A 6,000-nucleotide genomic window follows, 5' to 3' on the forward strand; every position below is an offset into this window, starting at 1 on the left:
TCCCACATTGCGCACATCCAGAATCTGTGCACGTTTGAGTACAGGGGCTTCAGAACTGTCCATCAGTTATCCTTTCGTCTCTTCATGTGTTTCAGAACAAAAACGAATAGGGGAGGATGGGGGTGATTTGGCGCTTTTTTAGAAAACGATGTATCTTAACCCTCGCACGACCAGGCCATTTCTCATAACACGAACGACCAGGGGGGGGGGGTTGTTACGACCCCCCCTGGCGTTTCGAAACGGAAGGTCGTAGAGCTTAGCGGAAAAAACCAACGGATTGCTCTCAACGAGATCTCGCGATTGGTGGTATATTTTTTGGTCCTAGGTCAACATTTGACCTACTTTTGACCGGTCAAAGGTCAAATTTTCGGAAAAATAGACTTTTTTCAACTTTCGGCGGCGATTGCGGCAAAACGGTGGGAGATATCGACTTGAAACCTTCACTATCGTGTTCCTTGATCAATTTTCTATCGTTTGGTATGTATTTCGTTTCCCTAGCTCTAAAAATGGCGCGTTGGGAGCGCCGGAAGTCGGCAAGGTCACAGTCGGCGGCAGAAATTCGAAAAAATCAAAATTTAAATTTTTGAAATCTGATTGTATTTTTGGATTTGGGAGGTCCATTTGCTCCCTATAGAAGCTAATATTGCTGCATATTCCCATTGAGGTGACAAGAATTAGCAAAATAGTGGTTCGGGCGCTTTTCAAAAATAGTACCGGACGCTGTTCCTCTTGTGACGTCATAGCTCCGTGACCTGACCTGACCCGGTCAAATTTCTTATACCATATGATAGCCAATACTTGCCCCAACATGCATGGGAAGTTTCATCACGATCCATCAACCGATGTCCGTACCACCGGCAGGAAACCTCGGGCGTTGGCACTCAGTTTGTGAAAATCCGGCCGGAGGCTGTACCTCTTATGACGTCATAACTCCGTGACCTGACATGACCCGATCAATTTTTTTCGGCAAAAGATGCGCAAAGGTTGCCCCAGAGGGTATTGAAAATTTCAGCCCGCTACGACAAGCCGTTTAGCGTGCACTTCGAAAAAACCTCAGGGGGGGGGGGGGTTGATACAACCCCCCCCCCCCTAGGCGTTCTAGGGTTAAAACTGGCGATGCATTTCTGCACTCTCTCAACGCTGGCAGGTATCGCATTCATTTTTCTCTCCTGTACAGTAACTGAAAATGATAACTAGAGTAACTACTTATGTTTAAATTTTGACGTTTCATGAAGGTCTGCAAAGCGGCCAAATTACCCCGCTAACGGGTTTTTTGGGTGGATGGGTGGAACAATTTGGCCGGTGTTATATAGTTTGAGGTCGGGATTTTATGTTACAGGCGAGTCCCCTTCAGCGTCAGCAATGACGTGTGTCCTATACGCATTTTGGATGTTGACTCGGTGTCTGACTTGTATTCGAACGATGATTTGAATCAGGTCTTGTCAGTGATTTCAACACTCTCGTGAGAAATTCAGATTGTAATTTATTGGCACACACTGCTCAATCATGGATTCGCATTAATTTGTCCTTAAAATATTTTGCAATAAAACCTTTAACTAATGAAGGGGCATTGCTAGGAAAAACTTCTGTATACAGAGGTCTATGATTCAGGTCAAGGAATAGTCGACTAATATTTTTTTTTGCGATAAATGCAAAAACTCAACTCTGTCCCAAACCCTTACATCTCGTGGGCTTCCCATGTCTGCAAACAAAGCCATTCGAGCACACCGGTCGAGATGCCCCGCCAGCCCCGGCCAAATTACCACGCCTTGCCATTCTGAAAAATGTTGTCTATAAGTCGTCAAGGGTATACAGAGATGGAGGAAATTGCTAAAGAAGCCGCCGATGACCCCCAAGAATGGTGCCACCATATCGGAATTCGTTTACAGCCCGAATACTACATGCTATAAGTATACAATTTTTAAAACGGACGTGAAAGTTACCATTGTCTAATGAAATTCACTTTTTTATTTTGAATAAAATTACGAGGGTGGGGGAGTTTGACACTTTCCCACGGGTTACTTCTACCAAAGACGCATAAATGGAGACCAAAATTATTTCATTCACTTTTGTCAGATATCGTACAGGTGGGGGCAGTCACTTTAGAGCGCCGGCCAAATCACCTAATCCTTCCCTGGAGGATTTTGCTATCAAAGAGGCATGGAAACTCGCGTCGTCTGAGAATCATTCACTGTTGATCGATGCCATCGTGTTTGTGGCTGTTTCAGCTTATTGCTGTGCTCCAGATGGCAGTTGTCACGGTGTTCTTGTCCAAAAAGTGTTCCAAAAATGTATTGATGAGCTTGTTTCTGGATTCATCTCGCGAAAGGGATTCAGACCCTTGCTGAGTCGGAGGCAGACTGAGACGTTCCATGTCATACAGAGATACAGTACCAAAACTGAGCTTTCTTGATTATCTGTCCTGGTGTAAAAACCATTCTGCCTAAAAACCTGCAATTCTACAACATAAAGTCTCAAAATATTGCCACTTAATGTGGACAAATTGAATGATGTACGCCTTATGGTTACGATACGAGGAATGTTCAAAACCGTGACACTTTTTGAAACACCCTGTACCTATTGACCAATGATACAGGCTTATAGCGGTAAAAAAAAATCGATAGAAATCACGATATGTTTAGGCATGTGATTATTGCATTTATGCACTTAGCAGTTAGCATCATACGAAACAAAAGACCCTCATGCAAGCGGCCAAGGAAATACCTGGATTTCTGAAATGGTGCCCGAAAAAGTCAAGTGACGAAACGTGTCCACCCTGATGTGCTGTATTGCCCGTTTCATAATATATACCGTACGTGTGAAGTTGACTGAGAATGGCTGCAATTGCACATGTCCATTGAATATTTAAAGCTGAAGGTAGGTATTTAAGCTGCTGTAGGTATTTATTGCGTCCCCCAGTCCAAGTCGTGACCTGTGCTGTGGTCAGTTGCTAGGCGACGGGCGGCTAGTAGGGGGATCGGCTCGCCACTGAGCTGTGGCGGCTGGTCGCGGTAATCGCGTGCTCAGTCCGCTCGTTTCTCACTACACACGTGTCAACATCGTGTGGTCACTGCACTGACCGGTCCGTGGTGTACTTTCATTGGTCTTTGTGAATCGCCTTACACAGCTATCGAACACTGACTAGTTCTGGGAGCGCTGGAATCAAAGTGCTGTAAGTACTAAAAAAGCACATGAATACAACATACAAACATTTATCGTGATCGTGAAACATTTACTTTTTCCAGACTTATTGAAGTCTGGAAAAAGTAACGCAGTGTTCGCACGGGCAAAAGTCGCAGTATTGCAGCTCTGAATAAGTTCCACTACATCTCTGATGATAATGTATGTAGACACGATAACAATTGCAAGTCGTACACACGCTGCGTCACGTCACCACGCTGGCATGTTGTTACGCTTGACGATGGAATGTACGATATAGTTGTACCATGTGTAACGATCAAATTAAGCAGGCTTTGAACAAAGTACAAACTGCGTTATAAAGATTATATTGCAGTGACCTAAATGTGATATATTAAAAAAGATATATCCTTGAACCCTGTCTGGGAGCGCTGGAATCAAAGTGCTGTAAGTAACAGACAGTTCGCTTGTTGCGACAAGGTATACTTATGTTAACCTTGGAGATTAGTGATGTGTTTGAGGTGACGCACTATCGCGCTGTCGAGGATTTGACCGGTGCAAATCTCTGATATCCGTGCCCATTTGAACTTTTAGACATAGCACATTTACGGTCATTATATGTTAAGCAGGAATTTGCTTTTGTTCCATTGAGAACAACCACAGGCATAAAATAGGACGCTTTGACAAATCTGACACAAAGATGTCAATCAAATCTGGCATATCTTGCAATAATAAGTTAAATTTCAGGAACTACTGGCACGTTATGAACGTTTCAAAATGGGAGCCGGAGCGGCAGACGGTTTCTTCTACTTCTCGACTGCAAAATTATCATTTATGTATTAAAATAAGCGAAAGCAGGTATACTTCAAGGAAAAGCTCTTCCTAATTTGTATTCCTTGCAAGTAGTTGTGCAGTTGCCAACCCCTGACCCGTCACGTAGACAACCCGAGTGCATTAGGGTCCGTGGCGCCGCCAACAGCCGCGCGACTGAAGCGGCCGGTCAGACGGCGTTAGTATCGAGATCTGCTGACGTCACAAGCCGGCGGCCAGAGTCGGATTATACTCACAAATACGCTTTGCTTTCGTCTGGCGGATGTGGACATCCTGATAGCAGCTGATACGCACAGAGGCGCGGCCGAGCCGAGAGGGCACGCCGCAGCACGGTCTGCCGTAGAAGGCCGCTCGACCACGGAGCGAGCAGATTTGGGTACCATCTTGGGCACCACAATCGGACATGGGCTCATCACCATATGCATACGATACGCGGCGGAATTACTGTATGACAGAGCTGTGACGGATTGTGCAGTTGTGCACCACGGCCGCCGAGCCCCGTGTAACGGGCTCACCCCCATACAGAGACCGAGCCGGACCACACAGCCACAGGGAGCAGCGGGCTGACTTGGGTACCTGTATATGTAGATGAAATACACGATAAGGTTGCGCTCGGTGACCGATGTCCAACGAGATCGAACCTGCAACTGCAGCCTACGACCTGCGCCTGTACAGACCAGAGGAAAGGGAAATGTGGACGCCACGTCAGCGACCAATAACCATACGCCCTCAATGTGACTGTGAGGGAAAATCTACCTCCGCGGCGGCATGCGAATGTCGCATGACGTAGAGTGCAAACAACAATTACTGGCACAGGAGCGGCGGAGCGACGGCTCTGTGGCCTGAGGAAACAGACAGAGACAAGAAGTGACGCTCGAGGCAAAACCAATGACAATAATGCAGACGGATTGAGACTGAAGACCAGAATGACGCTAGAACGTCGTGCCTACAAAACGCTATACATTTGTGCATGTAGAGCGCCACAAGCACGTTCATCCATTACGAAATAATTTTTCAATGAAAAGAAATATTTGTTGCTGTGTCTGTAAAAGACGCAAAACGCATTGCAAACTCAGCCTTCCCAGCTCACAGTTTTGCCTGTAACAGTAAAAAGACGAGACGAGACGATCGGGCCCATGCCCATGAGACGATTTTAGACGAAGCTTATAGCGGGCTCAATGAGATGGTTTTAGACGAGACTAGCAGGCTCAGTGAGACTCTATACAAACGGGCTGCAACTGCGTGAAGTGCCCTCTGATCACATTGGTGAGGGCGAACCTCAAGGAAAGCCTTTCAATAGGTTTTACAATGAGCTGTCTATGGAAAACAATAGGTCATTGTATAAGGGGACATAATCACTTCATTTTTGTGTAGAGCGACAAAAATTGACCGAGTAGCTAGCCAATCATTGAATTCAATTTAATATTTCTCCAACAAAAAGTATAACAAAAGAGCAAAATTAACGTTAAGTTTGAATTAAAATAGGGATGAGTCATAATCTGAACACTCGGACTTGGTTCACATGGATCATCGCACAGAATGAGACAGGCTGGTAAACGAAGTCAAATCGATCATAAGCATGAATCGGCGTTCGGGCGACGCCCCACACTGCTTAAACACCAATGTCACGGTCACAGAGCGATAAAAGGCTACTGTTACTAACCCTGTGGGATTCAGGATATCATTCCTCTGAGCAAGGGTGCTACCGCAGTGATAGGTGAATTCCACGGAGGATCAATAGCCCAATGGATCGGTTCAATGTTGGGGCCAGGCAGCGCACGAGTTAATTGACGGGCCATAATGACCTGCACAACGAAACAAGCATCGACCTATTGGGATTATCACCGCGCCCCGCCCGTCCCTGGAGCGCCTATGACGAGCCCTCCCTCCTCGGCTGGTGGACGGAAGGCCCGAGCCCGACGGAAGCGCCACCTGACCGAGCCGAGCACGCGACACCAGCGCTCTCTGTCCCACCGTCTGCAATCTGCCGAAACCCGGAAACTCTAGTTCTGCAAGCTCTGCAACATCTCC

Source organism: Amphibalanus amphitrite, unplaced genomic scaffold (assembly GCF_019059575.1).
Source record: "Amphibalanus amphitrite isolate SeventyFive unplaced genomic scaffold, NRLGWU_Aamphi_draft 000091F_arrow, whole genome shotgun sequence".
Taxonomy (NCBI): domain Eukaryota; kingdom Metazoa; phylum Arthropoda; class Thecostraca; order Balanomorpha; family Balanidae; genus Amphibalanus; species Amphibalanus amphitrite.